The following is a 20,101-nucleotide window of genomic DNA, read 5'->3' on the forward strand; positions in this document are numbered from 1 at the left end:
ACGCCGCTGTGTTTTCTGCGTGTTAATTTTCTGCGTAGCTGATCTTCGTAACGTGCTATTCATCGCCGCTGGCAGCTGCTGCATCACACACACACACACACACACACACACACACACACACACACATATCTTGACCTCCTGCCAAGTTGACTGCCGGGGCTGAGGCGACGTATCTGTGCTTCGATTGGTCGACGCCAGCGGCCACTTCTCTGAAGTTCAAAGTCAGAGCTATAGCTGGATATCTTAATGTCTCCGCTAATCTGCACTTTATTTTGAATGAATGGAAGACGGCGAACGGAACACTACTCGCCTCCTCGAGCATATGTAACGGAAGGATTGAGAGGCAGCCAAGGTATGCACTGCTACTTCTTTCGCTCAGTATTAATACAATGCGAGGAATCGCTATAAAATAACGTGACTATTGCTGAAAGACATTTATTTCAAAAACGTACGTATTTAGTTAGTCACCCTCGTTACACTCCCCTCCTCTATCCCTACAATGCCCAATGCAAATTCCCCATTGATGGAAACGGTGCTCGAAGTCTTCCTGTTTCTGAGGTTCTTCATGACGCGGGCCTCTTCGTCTTTCACTGCTTCAGCGGACTGGAATCGTGATCCTTCTAGTGCAGATTTCGCCTTCGGGAACACGTAAGTCACATGGCGCTATGTCGGGCTCACAAGAGGGTCGCCGAATACTGGGACGCCGCACAGAGAAGATCCAACGAGGAGCGGTGCCTTTCGTCACGGCATCGTTTCGTTGGCGCGAGAGCGTTACGGAGACAATCACCAAACTCCACTGGCACACGTTACAGGAGAGGCGTTGTGCATCGCGGAGATGTTTGCTATTGAAATTTCGAGAGAGCGCTTTTCCAGGAAGAGTCGGATAACATTTTCCTTCCTCCCGCATACATCTCTCGTAATGACCACGAAGGAAAAATTCGAGAAATTAGAGCTCTGATGCAGAGGCCTTACCGACAGTCACTCTTTCCACACGACATTCGCTAATAGAACAGGGAAGGATGGGTCTGTTAGTGGTAGAAAAAGCACCCCCCGCCACACACCATTATGTTGCTTGCGGAGTATGATCTAGATGTACAGGAAAATGTCTAGTTCACCCTCGAGTATGAAGAAAACAAACCCATACCTATTCTTGAGATGAAAATACCAGAGGAGAACCAGCACCGCCAGTCTAGCAACGACGCAGATGAATCATTGGGACCTCAAAATCGTACGTGAACAACTCACATGTAAGAAGTGTACCACACAATTATCGCACTGTAACATCTGATGCAAAACTATCTTGATATCATGAAGGCTGCAGTGTCATTCGTAACAAAACAAAGAGACACAGATCCTTGATAACAGAAGACACCACTGGACATCGGTTTCTGGCCACCCACTGAACCCTTCCCCCTCTCAAACTCCAGCAGCCAACAAAGTACAGAACAGTTCTAGTTTAATTTAATTATCAAACAATGGAAAATCCCGGATAGAATGTAACAAGAGAAAAAAAGTTGCCTGTCACCATATAGCGGAGATGCTGGGTCATGATAGCCCCAACAAAAAGATTCACACAATTACAGCTTTCGGCCATTAAGGCCTTTGTCAGCTGGTTTCAGTTGTCTGCAGACGTGTGTGCAAGTTGCGTTTTCGTGAGTGTATTTGTGCGCGTGTGTGTACGTGTGACAAGGCCTTAATGGCCGGAAGCTATAATTGTGTGAATCTTTTTGTTGTGCCTATCGCGACCCAGCATCTCTGCTATATGGTGACTGGCAACTTTCCGTCTCTAATATTGTTCATTTAGATGATGATATTTCATCTTTAGGTGACAGTTTTTTTGTATGTTATCACCAGACGAAACTACAGTCGTCCCGCCGTTGACGGTGCGTTCTTTGATTGCACTGGGAGATGGCTCGTTGGAAATACAACACATGAAATGTTAGTTCACTTTACAACACGAATGCATAAGATGATTTACTTAACTTCATTCAATCCTTTGCCACAGGAGTGCTTGATAATTTACCACTGTCATTAAGTATTAAGGCGTCACTTCAAGCACTAATTACGAAAATTTTCTCTTGAAGTATTGGCAACGGCCTTGCCACAGTGAATACACCGGTTCCCATCAGATCACCGAAGTTAAGCGCTGTTGGGCGTGGCTGGCACTTGGATGGGTGACCATCCAGCCGCCATGCGCTGTTGCCATTTTTCGGGGTGCACTCAGCCTCGTGATGCCAATTGAGGAGCTACTCGACCGAATAGTAGCGGCTTCGGTCAAGAATCCCATCATAACGACCGGGAGAGCGGTGTGCTGACCCCACGCCCCTCCTATCCGCATCCTTCTCTGAGGATGACACGGCGGTCGCATGGTCCCGATAGGCCACACGTGGCCTGAAGACGGAGTGCTCTCTTGAAGTACAATCTACAAAAGTACATTTTCATCTCAGGCTTTAATTAACTCTTTGTACCCACTCGATGATGTTTACTGATTCAGTTGAGGTCACCAACTGGCAGAGAACACATCCACGCTCGGCCCTATTTGACCTCAGTGCGAGGTCGCTGCTGTCCTGGGAACCAGGGCGTTGCAGATTACAGTGGGACGTCACTGATGTCTTGTGATGTCGATGCGCGCTGCCGATGTTGGTGTGGTGCCGCGGTCTTTGGACGATGCCGCACTTTATTCCACTGAATCGACGTCTGTGTTGTTGCAGATCTTGCTACGTCTGCCGCACCAGTCGCCATCTTGGTGCTTACGTCCTGAAGATGGACTAAATTATAGATCGAAAACGGTTGCCAACCAAAATAACCATCTATTGCGATCGAGACCGCTTTACTCGGTTTCAGTATTTTACACCGATAGCTGTTCACTTTCCATTGAGAGAATGCTTTCTAAAATTTTACCCTCAATTTATCGCGTTAATCAAGATTCCGTTCTTCATCCAACTCAACATCATTAAATTTATCAGTCCTACTTTCTGAACAAAGTTTTCTGTTCGTTTCAAGTGCCTTATCTCTTGCTCGCTGCGACATCAGCTAAGATTAGCGCTAGTGTCTGCTGTCGTACTTTTATTTCCCTTAAAAAAGTTTATTTCACTGTGCTGCAGTCTATTCCGCGTAGAAGTAAAACTAAAGTGTTCATTGCTTGTACGCCTGCTTCCCACTTTCCTTCACACGTGCTTGTCTTTATTGCTACTCGTATTTCTCCTAGTCCGTTTCCACAGGTGTTTTAAAAAACTTAGTTGTCTGTTTGTTTCAGTCCCATTCGTCTCAGGGCTTAGAACATCTTATTCTGCCTTACGTGGTCCACAATTATTAGGAGAGATTTTCAGTTATTTTTCTTTGCTTTGTTATGCGCAAAGATTGAATTGATTACCTGGTAACGTTCTTTGAAACGAAAGCGTTATTCGTCCAGTTCATCTGCAAGTTTTCTTTGTATTCTTGTATATCTTATTCTGGGCAATAGTTCACAACCGTGACATTTCGGACTGAACGTAGAACAGTTTTGACGTATATACGCTCTTACTTACTCGGTTCTTTTCTAGAAATATCATGCTAATTTACGATTTTCATATAGCATGAGGATATGTTGTATAAAACCAGTAGCCAAAGAGTATATCTATATTGGATGACTGTGCGGATTTGCCTGACACGAAAATTTGTTTGCTCTATGGGTGAAAGTAGTGAAGGCAGCAGAGGATCAAGTAGGTAAAAAGACTAGGGCTAGTAGAAATCCTTGGGTAACACAAGAAATATTGAATTTAATTGATAAAAGGAGAAAATATAAAAATGTAGTAAATGAAGCAGGCAAAAAAGGATACAAACGTCTCAAAAATGAGATCGACAGAAAGTGCAAAATGGCTAAGCAGGGATGGCTAGAGGACAAATGTAAGGATGTAGAGGCTTATCTCACTAGGGGTAAGATAGATATTGCCAACAGGAAAATTAGAGAGACCTTTGGAGACAAGCGAACCACTTGTATGACCATCAAGAGATCAGATGGAAATCCAGTTCTAAGCAAAGAAGGGAAAACAGAAAGGTGGAAGGAGTATATAGAGGATCTGTACAAGGGCGATGTACTTGAGGACAATATTATGGAAATGGAAGAGGATGCAGATGAAGATGAAATGGGAGATACGATACTGCGTGAAGAGTTTGACAGAGCACTGAAAGACCTGAGTCGAAACAAGACCCCCGGAGTAGACAACATTCCATTGGAACTACTGACGGCCTTGGGAGAGCCAGTCCTGATAAAACTCTACCATCTGGTGAGCAAGATGTATGAAACAGGCGAAATACCCTCAGACTTCAAGACGAATATAATAATTCCAATCCCAAAGAAAGCAGGTGTTGACAGATGTGAAAAATTACAGAACTATCAGTTTCATAAGCCACAGCTGCAAAATACTAACACGAATTCTTTACAGACGAATGGAAAAACTAATAGAAGCCGACGTCGGGGAAGATCAGTTTGGATTTCGTAGAAATACTGGAACACGTGAGGCAATACTGACCTTACGACTTATCTTAGAAGAAAGATTAAGGAAAGGCAAACCTACGTTTCTAGCATTTGTAGACTTAGAGAAAGCTTTTGACAATGTTGACTGGAATACTCTCTTTCAAATTCTAAAGGTGGCAGGGGTAAAATACAGGGAGCGAAAGGCTATTTACAATTTGTACAGAAACCAGATGGCAGTTATAAGAGTCGAGGGGCATGAAAGGGAAGCAGTGGTTGGGAAGGGAGTAAGACAGGGTTGTAGCCTCTCCCCGATGTTATTCAATCTGTATATTGAGCAAGCAGTAAAGGAAACAAAAGAATAATTCGGTGTAGGTATTAAAATCCATGGAGAAGAAATAAAAACTTTGAGGTTCGCCGATGACATTGTAATTCTGTCAGAGACAGCAAAGGACTTGGAAGAGCAGTTGAACGGAATGGACTGTGTCTTGAGAGGAGTATATAAGATGAACGTCAACAAAAGCAAAACGAGGATAATGGAATGTAGTCGAATTTAGTCGGGTGATGCTGAGGGAATTAGATTAGGAAATGAGACGCTTAAAGTAGTAAAGGAGTCTTGCTATTTGGGGAGCAAAATAACTGATGATGGTCGAAGTAGAGAGGATATAAAATGTACACTGGCAATGGCAAGGAAAGCGTTTCTGAAGAAGAGAAATTTGTTAACATTGAGTATAGATTTAAGCGTCAGGAAGTCTTTTCTGAAAGTATTTGTATGGAGTGTAGCCATGTATGAAAGTGAAACATGGATAATAAATAGTTTGGACAAGAAGAGAATAGAAGCTTTCGAAATGTGGTGCTACAGAAGAATGCTGAAGATTAGATGGGTAGATCACATAATTAATGAGGAAGTATTGAATAGGATTGGGGAGAAGAGAAGTTTGTGGCACAATTTGACCAGAAGAAGGGATCGGTTGGTAGGACATATTCTGAGGCATCAAGGGATCACCAATTTAGTATTGGAGGGCAGCGTGGAGGGTAAAAATCGTAGAGTGAGGCCAAGAGATGAATACACTAAGCAGATTCAGAAGGATGTAGGTTGCAGTAGGTACTGGGAGATGAAGAACCTTGCACAGGATAGAGTAGCATGGAGAGCTGCATCAAACCAGTCTCAGGACTGAAGACCACAACAACAACAACAACATGGGCGAAAGACCAGCACGACGAAGGAAACAAACATTTTCGGTACGTCGCGCCTTGCAGCTCTCAGACATTGAAGAATAGAATTGTAATCAGACGGTACTACGCAATACTCTGGAGGCTTGTAAAAATATAATAGGGATACCTCAAGACGTACTTAAGCACTACTAAACAAGTGATGGCAGTTTTGTGAAAGCATAGGGGGCAGAAGATCCTGCGAATTTATGTCACCTGACTGCATTTTGCAGTCTCTCGGAGCATATGCAACATTTCTGCATCCTCTGTTGAAATCACATTTCATTGTTGGCAAGGTCTTAATGGCAGAAACGAGAATGAACACGTCGCAGCAGTTTCTTCGAGAAGAACTTGCGAGACATGTACCCAAATGTAACACTGCGTTAAGAGTATCTTTGCACGTGCGAGCGTCTGTAGCCTCTGCAGAATGTGGAATATGTGTTTAGATATAGAAATACTATTGTCCAGCATCGGTCTTTAACAGCAGAAGTTTACTATACACATAAAAACACAATGTCACAATTATAATGTTTATAAACAATGTTTAGTGATGCAGAAGTAGTTGATGTTAACAAAAATGTGTGTTGAATAATTGTCTTTGACTGAAACTGGCTACACAATAAAGAATAAATTGAACAGCAGCTTGAGGTGTTACATGGCGTCATGTCTACAACTTTTCAGAGCTGTGGGACACAACAAAATATATTTCACACTTGGAACGCTCCGGCACGCTCCCTCCCACAGCTGCAAGAGGTCCTGCAGGCAGCGTGCGCCCAGGACTCGTTGAGGACTTGGAAGCACGGCCGCCAGCTGAGGGCGCTGCAGTAGCTGGTTGGGCTGCTCTCGATGCGAACAGAGGGCCGCAACGCCTTCTGGCAGGGTGTCTCATCACCGGTCACTTACCATCTTCCCACTCGCTACGTTTCAAAATTCTGTCACTCCATACAGCCCAGACGAACACGGAACGTTGTTGCTCGTGTTTCCAGCGTTAAAAAAGTGCTGTCTTTACGATAGTTTGGGCTCATGTTCGCCCGAGACCACTTTTTCCAATAACAGCGGTATCACAGCTGAGAGAAGGAGCGGATACGTCACAGATAAAGACTTTGATTGCATTTTATCTTGGGGATCTTGATGAGGTCCAATTACGAGATACGATACTTCTGCGGCTTTCCATCAGCAGAAAAGGTCAAGGGCACCGTTTTCCCCCTTTTTTTCCTTCGTTCCAATGATTATTTGTCCCAGATGATTTCCACCCAATTGACGAATTAGGAAAAAAGGAATAAGACATGCAGTGGACACTGTTTGTCAGACAATGATATACATTAAGAAGGCAATCATAAAATTCCTCCTCTTCACTGAATGAGTGTAATCGTTAAAACACCTGATTATTTTTCCAGAGCAGCAGGGATCTAGAATACAGTTACACAGGATAACACTGCCAGCAATTCTCTGACCCGCACCCAATTGCAAATGACAGTAATTCACATGAGCACCTCCGGTGTCGAAAAAGGAGATTAATCGAAACGAACAGAGCATCAGGTCATAAAGAAAACCCTTTTGAATTATTATAATTGTAATAATAATAATAGTTATTATTTCTTTCCTTTCTCAGACGTTATGTCTGGTTAAAAATGGAAAGTGACGCGGACCTTGATCAAGCGTGACTTCCTTTTACGGTATATGTTACATTGCATTTAGGAACTTTTGGGTAATTGAACATGTATCAATAATTACAGATTTCTGTAGTTGTATTTATAAGTTTGGATGTAGCTGTATTGCATTGATGTACTGGTGGATATTGTGTGGTATGACTCCTGTAGTTGATAGTATAATTGGCATAATGTCAACTTTATCCTGATGCCACATGTCCTTGACTTCCTCAGCCAGTTGGATGTATTTTTCAATTTTTTCTCCTGTTTTCTTCTGTATATTTGTTGTACTGGGTATGGACATTTCGATTAGTTGTGTTAATTTCTTCTTTTTATTGATGAGTATGATGTCAGGTTTGTTATGTGGTGTTGTTTTATCTGTTATAATGGTTCTGTTCCAGTATAATTTGTATTCATTATTCTCCAGTACATTTTGTGGTGCATACTTGAATGTGGGAACGTGTTGTTTTATTAGATTATGTTGTATGGCAAGCTGTTGATGTATTATTTTTGCCACATTGTCATGTCTTCTGGGGTATTCTGTATTTGGTACTATTGTACATCCGCTTGTGATGTGATCTACTGTTTCTATTTGTTGCTTGCAAGGTCTGCATTTATCTGTTGTGGTATTGGGATATTTAATAATATGCTTGCTATAATATATGGTCTTTATTGTTTGATCCTGTATTGCAATCATGAATCCTTCCGTCTCACTGTATATATTGCCTTTTCTTAGCCATGTGTTGGATGCGTCTTGATCGATGTGTGGCTGTGTTAGATGATATGGGTGCTTGCCATGTAGTGTTTTCTTTCTCCAATTTACTTTCTTCGTGTCTGTTGATGTTATGTGATCGAAAGGGTTGTAGAAGTGGTTATGAAATTGCAGTGGTGTAGCCGATGTATTTATATGAGTGATTGCTTTGTGTATTTTGCTAGTTTCTGCTCGTTCTGGAAAGAATTTTCTTAAATTGTCTACCTGTCCATAATGTAGGTTTTTTTATGTCGATAAATCCCCTTCCTCCTTCCTTTCTACTTAATGTGAATCTTTCTGTTGCTGAATGTATGTGATGTTCTATATTTGTGGCATTGTGATCGTGTAAGTGTATTGAGTGCTTCTAGGTCTGTGTTACTCCATTTCACTACTCCAAATGAGTAGGTCAATATTTGTATAGCATAAGTAATTGTAGCTTTTGTTTTGTTTCTTACTGTCAATTCTGTTTTCAGTATTTTTGTTAGTCTTTGTCTATATTTTTCTTTTAGTTCTTCTTTAATATTTGTGTTATCTATTCCTATTTTTTGTCTCTATCCTAGATATTTATAGGCATCTGTTTTTTCCATCGCTTCTATGCAGTCGCTGTGGTTATCCAATATGTAATCTTCTTGTTTGGTGTGTTTTCCCTTGACTATGCTATTTTTCTTACATTTGTCTGTTCCAAAAGCCATATTTATATCATTGCTGAATACTTTTGTTATCTTTAGTAATTGGTTGAGTTGTTGATTTGTTGCTGCCAGTAGTTTTAGATCATCCATGTATAGCAAATGTGTGATTTTGTGTTGGTATGTTCCAGTAATATTGTATCCATAATTTGTATTATTTAGCATGTTGGATAATGGGTTCAGAGCAAGGCAGAACCAGAAAGGCCTCGGAGATGCTGTGTCCCATCGCTCGTGCGCCGACTATGACACCACGTTCAAACTCACTTAAATCTCAACAACCTGCCATTGCCGCAGCAGTAACCGGTCTAACAACTTCGGCAGACATTCGTTGTCTTGTATAGGTGCTACCAACCGCAATGCCGTATTCTGCTTGTTCACGTATCTCTGTATTTGAATAGTCATGCCTATACCAGTTTCTGTGGCGCTTCGCCAAAATTACCTCATTGGTGCCTCTACCTTTACTAAAGCCAAACTAATCGACATTTAACGAATTCTCAATTTTCTTTTCCGTTTTTCTGTATATTATTCTTGTCAGCAATTTGGATGCATGAGCTGTTAAGCTGATTGTTCCAGTCTCGCACTTACCTTTTGGTATCTTCGGAATGGTTAGGATGATGTCTTTACGAAAGCCATATGATATGACGGCAGTCTGATAGATTGTATACAGGAATTTGAATAGCCCTTGGGTTGCCACTTCGCTCAATCATTTCAGAAATTCCGATAAAATAGTAGCTATCCCTTCTGCCTTACTTGACCTTAAGTCTTCCTCATGAATACTGTGGTAAAGTACATTGCGCAGTTATCCCTTTAACCAGTTCATGTTCATCTCTGACGTAACGACTGGTTTCGCGTTACAGGAAAAGACTGCAGGACACTTACTTCTGCTTACAAGAACTGAATTGTTGTTGTTGTAGTCTTCAGTCAAGAGACTGGTTTGACGCAGCCCTCCATGCTACTCTATCCTGTGGAAGCTTCTTCATCTCCCAGTAACTACTGCAAGCTACATCCTTCTGAATCTGCTTAGTGTATTCATCTCTTGGGCTCCTTCTACGATTTTTACCCTCCACGCTGCCCGTCAATACTAAACTGGTGATCCCTTGATCCTCAGAATATGTCCTACCAACGGATCCCTTCTTCTACTCAAGTTGTGCCACAAACTCCTCTTCTCCCCAATTCTATTCAATACCTCCTCATTAGTTATGTGATTTAATCTTCAGCATTCTTCTGTAGCACCACATTTCGAAAGCTTCTATTCTCTTCTTGTCGAAACTATTTATCGTCCAATTTTCACTTCGTAAAAATGCTTTCAGAAAAGACTTCCTGACACCTACATCTATACTGGATGTTAACAAATTTCTGTTTTTCAGAAAGGCTTTCCTTGCCATTGCGAGTCTACATTTTATATCCTCCCCACTTCGACCATCATCAGTTTTTTGCTCCCCAAATAGCTAAACTCATTTACTACTTTAAGCGTCTCATTTCCTGATCTAATTCCCTCAGCATCACCCGATTTAATTCGACTACATTCCATTATCCTCGTTTTGCTTTCGTTGATGTTCATCTTATACCCTCCTTTCAAGACACTGTCCATTCCGTTCAACTGCTCTTCCAAGTCCTATGCTGTCTCTGACAGAATTACAATGTCATCGGCGAACCTCAAAGTTTTTATTTCTTCTCCATGGATTTTGATTGCTACTCCGAATTTTTCTTTTGTTTCCTTTAGTGGTTGTTCAATATACAGATTGAATAACATCGGGGAGAGGCTACAACCTTGTCTCACTCCCTCCCCAACCACTGCTTCCCTTTCATGCCCCTCGACTCTTATAACTGCCGTCTGGTTTCTGTACAAATTGTAAATAACCTTTCGCTCCCTGTATTTTACCCCTGCCACTTTCAGAATTTGAAAGAGAGTATTCCAGTCAACATTGTCAAAAGATTTCTCTAAGTCTACAAATGCTAGAAACGTAGGTTTGCTTTTCCTTAAGCTATTTTCTGAATTTCTATTTTCCAAGCTATTTTCTAAGATAAGTCGTAGGGTCGGTATTGACTCACGTGTTCCAACATTTCTACTGAATCCAGAAATGAATTAAAGAGCAATATCTGTTACTACTACTGCCTGCTGGAAGATCGTAGAGAATATTCAAAGTTGTTGGAAGAAAACTCGCTGCTGTCTTATTATCAGCTCAGATTCAGGAAAAACAACTCGTGTGAAACATAGTTTGCTGTACTGACACACGATATTTTGCCCTCCATGCGTGGTTAGCAGCATATCATGTGAGAAAATGGCAAGTCGAGATTCGCACTAGCGATGCTTCCCAAAACCATCCTGATATGGGGACATATGCTTCAAGTCTCAAGAAAGTTTAATATATTCGAACTGAGAATATGTTCAAGGATTCTGCAGCATACCGAAGTTAGCGATATTGGTCCGTAATTTTGCGTGAGAATATGTTCCGTGTAGAAGTGACATCGGCTTGGAGAGATGCAGGAGCTGCTGCACCAGCGACGTCTTCTCTGCCAGCGGCTGCCGCAGGTCGGGTTGATGCAGCTGTTGCCCACGTGGCCTCTCCTTGAACGAAGTTCGTGAACTTCATCTTGTGTGATTTCGCATGTGATGAGGAAGTGGCTTCTTGTCTTGATGAAGGGTCATCATGAGTTACACTGCCCGTGTTGAATGCATCCTCAATGTTCAGCTTCACGTGCACAAAACTGCCGTCGCAATGAAGCAGATCTTTGTTAGGGTTATTACCTACATCTACACCTACATCTACATACATACTCTGCAATCCAACATACGGTGCGTGGCGGGGGGTACCTCGTACCACAACTACCATCTTCTCTCCCTGTTCCACTCCCAAACAGAACGAGGGAAAAATGACTGCCAACATGCCTCTGTACGAACCCTAATCTCCCTTATCTTATCTTTGTGGTCTTCCCGCGAAATATAAGTTGGCGGCAGTAAAATCCCACTGCAGTCAGCCTCAAATTCCGGTTCTCTAAATTTCCTCAGTAGCGATTCACGAAAAGAACGCCTCCTTTCCTCCAGAGACTCCCACCCGAGTTTCTGAAGCATTTCTGTAACACTCGCGTGATGGTCGAACCTACCAGTAACAAATCTAGCAGTCCGCCTCTGAATTGCTTCTATGTCCTCCCTCAATCTGACCTGATAGGGATCCCAAACGCTCGAGCAGTACACGAGGATAAGTCGTGTTAGTGTTTTATAAGCGGTTTCCTTTGCAGGTGAACCACATCCTCCCAAAATTCTACCAATGAACCGAAGACGACTATCCGCCTTCCCCACACCTGCCATTACATGCTTGTCCCACTTCATATCGCTCTGCAATGTTACGCCCAAATATTTAATCGACGTGACTGTGTCAAGCGCTACACTACTAATGGAGTATTCAAACATTACGGGATTCTTTTTCCTATTCATCTGCATTAATTTACATTTATTTATATTTAGAGTTGGCTGCCATTCTTTACACCAATCACAAATCCTGTCCAAGTCATCTCGTATCCTCCTACAGTGACTCAACGACGACACCTTCCCGTACACCACAGAATCATCAGCAAACAGCCGCACATTGCTATCCACCCTATCCAAAAGATCATTTATGTAGATAGAAAACAACAGCGGACCTACCACACTTCCCTGGGGCACTCCAGATGATACCCTCACCTCGGATGAACACTCACCATCGAGGACAACGTACTGGGTTCTATTACTTAAGAAATCTTCGAGCCACTCACATATTTGGGAACCAATCCCATATGCTCGTACCTTAGTTTGGAGTCTGCAGTGGGGCACCGAGTCAAACGCTTTCCGGAAGTCAAGGAATATGGCATCCGTCTGATACCCTTCATCCATGGTTCGCAAGATATCATGTCAAAAAAGGGCGAGTTGCGTTTCGCAGGAGCGATGCTTTCTAAAGCCGTGCTGATGCATGGACAGCAACTTCTCTGTCTCAAGGACATCATTATATTCGAACTGAGAATATGCTTGAGAATCCTGCAACAAACCCATTTAAGAGACTGTGTTCTAAGTTCCTCTGCAACTGCTGTCTCTAGTCTCTTCTGCAACATCATGTTGTCTATGATTCATGAAGTAGGGATGCTGCTTCTCAATAAACTCTGCAGTAATCGGCACTGGAATATCGTCAAAACGTGAAGCTCCTCTCCCTGGCTGTATAATCCCAAGTTGCTGACTTCTGGCTAAGGCACGACGCCCATTCCTGGCTGCCATCGACGGGGACTTGTGCTCCCGTTTCCTGTGCAACATACCTTCTGTCCTTATTGAGGTGTGTGTTCGTGAGGGACGGCAGAGCACGCTCTGCAACGTGGTCCCAACCTGGCCAGAAGGTCGGTAAGGAGTTCTTTGTCGTAGGCCGTTCCATTGCTCCACCAGTGCGGTTCGCACATGCTGGGTGGTTGTCAGTCCATCTAGACTTGCTGCAATACGTCCCACAACGCATCCATCACGTACCCGTTAGGACTTAAGTCGGGGGAACGGACGGGCCAGTCCATTCGGCGAATACCCTCTCGTTACGAGAGGTCCTCCACCTGCACTGTAGGATACAATCGCGCATTGTCATCCATGAAAATGAAATGAGGGCTGAATGCACCCCTGGAAATACGCACATGTGAAAGGAGTAGCGTGCCACAATGACGTTGCCCAGTGAGTGTACTGTGTTAGAAGATCTGGAGGCCAATGTACCCATGCAACATTACCCCTCACCACACCATAATACCTGGACCACGAAGACGGTCATGTTCGACTATGTTCCTGGTGCATTACATGTTTACAAAATGGCTCTGAGCACTACGGGACTTCCCCTAGAACTTAGAACTACTTAAACCTAACCAACCTACGGACATCACACAACACCCAGTCATCACGAGGCAGACATGTTTACACCTCTCTTCGTTTAACAGTACGTCCAGCACTGTCGAACATGGTGAGCCTTCCGTCGCTCGTGTTTGTGCCATCTCTTATTTCACATCCTGGTTTTTTTGTTTACCATACTGCCACCTCGTTATGTTAGTTTCAATTTCTGTTGTCGCTGAGTTGCTGCTTTGCCTCCCCATGAGCGGTAGCAGCTGCGCTTATCGATATAAGCCCTGACGTATTATCTTTGCTGACTGCTATTACTTCCCGGTTGTCGTGTGTTCGGAGTTAGTTGGGATCTGTCAGTGAGTTGGGAGGCGCTAGCAGTGCAGTTCGGACCTGGCAGTGTTTGACTTGGGACGCGGCAGAAGTTCAGTCGGGGTGCGGCTGCAGTGAGGTCCGGACAGCCGCGACTCGTCCGACGGTTGCCGATACATATCACTTGAGTGTGGACCACCTTGGTTGGTCGTCGGTTGGTTGTCTTGTCGGACGACGTGTATGTTGGCCGGCGATCTCTTATGGGTTGCCTGCTTGTGCCGACTCGTGATTCGTCCTTGTTATCGCACAGTCGCTGCCGTTAGTATTGTCTAGTCCTTCGTGCAAGTGTTCGTGAAACTGTGTGTAGCTTGAAATGTCGACTGCTCAGTTCTTTTAGTGCGGACTCCGTGCTCATGTGTGGCAGTCGGTTGGTTGGCGTGGAGCAGCGAGGAAATATCTGGGGGGGTGTAGTTTGGCCGGGCCCGCTGGCGGTCTCTACATAGTGTTGGAGTGTGTGGGGCTGTTCCCATTGCTACGAGGTCCGTGGATCACCGACCCTGGACACTAAAGTCGAGTTTGGATTTAATTTACCAGCAAGTCAAGACTGTTCACATTGTGCCGTTTGGTTCCCGTTGTTGGCTGTTGGGACATTCCCGCGAGCAACAATTTGTGTGTTCGAGTTGGCGAAGGTTTAGCCACCGTCCGGTGGAGTCTAACTGTATTTGGTTATTTGCAATTGAAGTGCCTCAGCGGAATTTTCTGCTTTGTGGCCGTTAACGTTCCGGTTACCTGCCCTGGCTCTTGACGTAAATTTAGGCAGTGTCCTTTCCTGACCGTGTTGTCGCTGTCCAGCACGGTGTGTAGTTTGACAGCTTAATGTGTGTAGTTGATTGTGGGCATCCATACCTTTTACGTTTTGCATTGAACTCCCAGTTGTGTGCTGGTCGAGTGGAGCTTAAGTTACATTGTTGGTGGGTCAGTTGATTGTCTTTTGGTTGGGTTGTCGTCGGATCGAGAATGGTCGGGCCGACTGCCTGTCTCACCTAAGTTAACGTCAGTATTTCAAGTGCTGGCCGTCCCCTGAAACTTCTGAGCGCCGTTAGCTGCACTGCCTTTTCTTATTTTCTGTTGTGTGTATTAGTATGGCTCATAGCCGATGGTTTTGAATTAAAGTTGAATTGTTTTTAGTGGCGTTTTAAGTCATGGACCTTCAGCCGTTTTAAAATTAAAGTTGCTTGCTTGTCAAGTATTGGATTTTTTGAAGCCTTCAGCCTAATTTAAGATAAGGCTTTGTTGTTTAAATTTATTTTATCTGGAGTTTTAAGTCATGGAGCTTTCAGCCGTTTTTAAATTAAGGATCTTTGTCTTTAGAGCATCAGACTGTTTGGGGCCTTCAGCGTAATTGAAGATAAGGCCTTCTGCCTTGTGCTTTTTTATTTGATTTTACCTTGAGTCTTAAATCATCGGCCTTCAGCCGTCTTTAAATTAATGTTGTTGGTTTTCAAGTTTTAGGTTTTTGGGCCTTCAGCCAAATGATAGAACTTACTTAATGTGACGCGTTCTGCCTTCTAAATATTCATTTTGGAGTCTGAATTTGGAGTTAATGGCTTTTAGCTTTTTTTTTTATTAAAGTGGTTGTGCCCTAGAGGCATAAGATAGTGTGGCGTATTCAGCCGATAACTAAGTTCAAGAATTTGTACTGTAATGTTTGGTCAAATAAATAACGTTATATGAGTTAGAGTGTAACTGACAGTCGCTCATTTTTGCTCCTTTCCAAAATTCCAACTACCTGTCCTGTCCTACGGGATTAGCAGGGCGTCTCACAAGGTCTTTTGATGGTCCAGGTGTTTTGGTATGGGAGGCATAATCTCGCGTGGGCAGTACTCTCGTCCAAATGCCTGCACACGGTACATTCACCAGTGAGTGTTGTCACGTCACTGTACCCCCGCCCTCATGTGGGTGATTTCGAGGGTCAATTCGGCCCTGATTTTATTTTTACAGATGACAGTGCGCGACTGTTTCAAACAGCACAGGTGGAACAGCAATTGGAACGAGAGGATACTCGGAGAATGGACTGGGCTTCCTTCATCTCGTTGTCACTGTAGGCTTGCACTGTGAGAAGCAAGGAGAGGATGTTTGGTGACCAGTGTCTTCTTTCTATAACACAGCTGCACACATTATTAACAGAGTTCTTAATTCACATAAAGAAGCAGCTACTTAAATAGTCCAGATGTTGTGGTACAGGCTCTCCATAGTAGTCCACTTTAGCCTCACTGCTGGTGAAGTACACTACTCTGGTCGCCAGGTACTGACTGACTGAGCCAGAGGCTGAGCTAACTGGGGCTGCAACTTCCACTGGGCTGGATATGACTCGCTGAATGACAGACTGCTACTGACTGGGCCCTTCGGCCTGAGGTGGCGATCTAAATACTTGGGCCCAAAAGGGCGTTGGCGGCGCGTTTCCTGCGACTCTGTCTTTGGCCTCTATCGATCTTCTTGCAACCTCTTTGCCATACGGTGTGCTGGCGCCAGCTTGCAACAGCACAGTTCCCAACTGAAATCCCATCGAGCACATGTGGGATGCACTGCGGGGATGACGACCAGTGTGTCCAATGACCTCCAAGCAGTTGTCAAGCATGCTGCTGGGGGGATGGAATATCCTGTCACAGGAACTCCTACCAAACCTTGTGGCGAGTACGGGAGCACGTTGCAGAACACTCATTGCCTCCAGTGCTGCCCACACACCCTGTGGAGAATGATATCCCACCTTCAGTCAAGTCCAGGGAAGCACGATAAATTGTGATGACTTTGGTGTAGTTATGTCTTCGAATGGAAGTGTCATTTCTCGTGCAAAATTTCTTTAGATTAACTTCTGCACTGTACTGCAGCAGTACTGCCTATGTGTGCTCCACATTCCATCGAGCTTTGTTTCTTGGCACTGTCACATCATCCAAAAGTTACTATCGTCCTTAACTTTTGCACACCAGTGTGCGTAGGCATGCTAAGATAGCAGTGCTAGGCAAACCGAAACATGTTTGTGCGATCTGATCTTTTTGGCTAACAAAACAGGCAATGTTAATGGATAGCGTCGGTAATTGTTGAGAAATTTCCCTTCTCAGACGTTATTAGTCTGTGGGTTTCAGGTGCCGCTTGTTATCAAGTTGGGTGTCTTCCGAAGAGAGTCGTAAGGGCCGTTGCCAGTAGATCTCGTCGTAGCATTTTTAATCGGAAACTAAGCATTAGGCAAACATGTGAGCAAACCGACATAGAGGCGATACCCACTAAGCAGTGAAGAAGGCATCCCAGTTTTGGACAACTCGTGCTAGGGTACTATATGCTTACATTCCCAGCCCAGGAAAATATTAAAGTAAGCCTGCGAGTACGTTGACGTGACAAAAGTCGTGGCGTACCTCCTAATATCGTGTAGGACCTCCTTTCGCCCACTGTAGTGCAGCAACTGGACGTGGCGTGGGCTCACCAAGTCGTTGGAAGTACCCAGCAGAAATATTGAGCCATACTGCCGCTATAGGCGTCCATAACTGCGAAAGTGTTGGCGTTGCACGATTTTCTGCGCGAACTGACCTCTCGACAATGTCCCATAAATGTTCGATGGGATCCAGGCCGGGCGATTTCGGTGACCACATCATTCCCTCGAACTGTCCAAAATTTCTTAGAACCAACCGCGAACAATATACACTCCTGGAAATGGAAAAAAGAACACATTGACACCGGTGTGTCAGACCCACCATACTTGCTCCGGACACTGCGAGAGGGCTGTACAAGCAATGATCACACGCACGGCACAGCGGACACACCAGGAACCGCGGTGTTGGCCGTCGAATGGCGCTAGCTGCGCAGCATTTGTGCACCGCCGCCGTCAGTGTCAGCCAGTTTGCCGTGGCATACGGAGCTCCATCGCAGTCTTTAACACTGGTAGCATGCCGCGACAGCGTGGACGTGAACCGTATGTGCAGTTGACGGACTTTGAGCGAGGGCGTATAGTGGGCATGCGGGAGGCCGGGTGGGCGTACCGCCGAATTGCTCAACACGTGGGGCGTGAGGTCTCTACAGTACATCGATGTTGTCACCAGCGGTCGGCGGAAGGTGCACGTGCCCGTCGACCTGGGACCGGACCGCAGCGACGCACGGATGCACGCCAAGACCGTAGGATCCTACGCAGTGCCGTAGGGGACCGCACCGCCACTTCCCAGCAAATTAGGGACACTGTTGCTCCTGGGGTATCGGCGAGGACCATTCGCAACCGTCTCCATGAAGCTGGGCTACGGTCCCGCACACCGTTAGGCCGTCTTCCGCTCACGCCCCAACATCGTGCAGCCTGCCTCCAGTGGTGTCGCGACAGGCGTGAATGGAGGGACGAATGGAGACGTGTCGTCTTCAGCGATGAGAGTCGCTTCTGCCTTGGTGCCAATGATGGTCGTATGCGTGTTTGGCGCCGTGCAGGTGAGCGCCACAATCAGGACTGCATACGACCGAAGCACACAGGGCCAACACCCGGCATCATGGTGTGGGGAGCGATCTCCTACACTGGCCGTACACCACTGGTGATCGTCGAGGGGACACTGAATAGTGCACGGTACATCCAAACCGTCATCGAACCCATCGTTCTACCATTCCTAGACCGGCAAGGGAACTTGCTGTTCCAACAGGACAATGCACGTCCGCATGTATCCCGTGCCACCCAACGTGCTCTAGAAGGTGTAAGTCAACTACCCTGGCCAGCAAGATCTCCGGATCTGTCCCCTATTGAGCATGTTTGGGACTGGATGAAGCGTCGTCTCACGCGGTTTGCACGTCCAGCACGAACGCTGGTCCAACTGAGGCACCAGGTGGAAATGGCATGGCAAGCCGTTCCACAGGACTACATCCAGCATCTCTACGATGGTCTCCAGGGGAGAATAGCAGCCTGCATTGCTGCGAAAGGTGGATATACACTGTACTAGTGCCGACATTGTGCATGCTCTGTTGCCTGTGTCTATGTGCTTGTGGTTCTGTCAGTGTGCGCATGTGATGTATCTGACCCCAGGAATGTGTCAATAAAGTTTCCCCTTCCTGGGACAATGAATTCACGGTGTTCTTATTTCAATTTCCAGGAGTGTATATAAATGACCTAGTAGATAGTGTCGGAAGTTCCATACGGCTTTTCGCGGATGATGCTGTAGTATACAGAGGAGTTGCAGCATTAAATAATTGTAGCGAAACGCAGGAAGATCTGCAGCGGATAGGCACTTGGTGCAGGGAGTGGCAACTGACCCTTAACATAGACAAATGTAATGCATTGCGAATACATAGAGAGAAGGATCCTTTATTGTATGATTATATGATAGCGGAACAAACACTGGTAGCAGTTACTTCTGTAAAATATCTGGGAGTATGCGTACGGAACGATTTGAAGTGGAATGATCATATAAAATTAATTGTTGGTAAGGCGGGTACCGGGTTGAGATTCATTGGGAGAGTCCTTAGAAAATGTAGTCCATCAACAAAGGAGGTGGCTTACAAAACACTCGTTCGACCTATACTTGAGTATCGCTCATCAGTGTGGGATCCGTACCAGATCGGGTTGACGGAGGAGATAGAGAAGATCCAAAGAAGAGCGGCGCGTTTCGTCACAGGGTTATTTGGTAACCGTGATAGCGTTACGGAGATGTTTAATAAACTCAAGTGGCACAACTCTGCAAGAGAGGCGTTCTGCATCGCGGTGTAGCTTGCTGTCCAGGTTTCGAGAGGGTGCGTTTCTGGATGAGGTATCGAATATATTGCTTCCCCCTACTTATACCTCCCGAGGAGATCAGAAATGTAAAATTAGAGAGATTCGAGAGCGCACGGAGGCTTTCCGGCAGTCGTTCCTCCCGCGAACCATACGCGACTGGAACAGGAAAGGGAGGTAATGACATTGGCACGTAAAGTGCCCTCCGCCACACACCGTTGGGTGGCTTGCGGAGTATAAATGTAGATGTAGAATTGGTCGGGGGGATGGTTCCATATCTGTGTGAGAACATGAAGTCCATGAATCGCTGAAAACGGACTCCAGGTAGCCGAACATAACGGTCTCCAGTCAATGATGGGTGGAGTTTGATCAGAGCACCCAGTACATTCCATGTAACCATAGCTCTCACCATTAATCACCCACCACCAGTTTGCACATTGCCTTGTTGGCAACTTGGGTCTATCGTTTCGTGAAGT

At 44.9% G+C, this 20,101-nt stretch overlaps 1 pseudogene; it reads left to right on the forward strand.

The window, feature by feature from the left end:
- The first annotated feature begins 2,088 nt into the window (after positions 1–2,088).
- LOC124712927 lies at positions 2,089–2,205 on the forward strand (annotated as a pseudogene).
- The last annotated feature ends 17,896 nt before the right edge of the window (positions 2,206–20,101 follow it).

The sequence above is a fragment of the Schistocerca piceifrons genome, chromosome 8, assembly GCF_021461385.2.
Source record: "Schistocerca piceifrons isolate TAMUIC-IGC-003096 chromosome 8, iqSchPice1.1, whole genome shotgun sequence".
Taxonomy (NCBI): Eukaryota; Metazoa; Arthropoda; class Insecta; order Orthoptera; family Acrididae; genus Schistocerca; species Schistocerca piceifrons.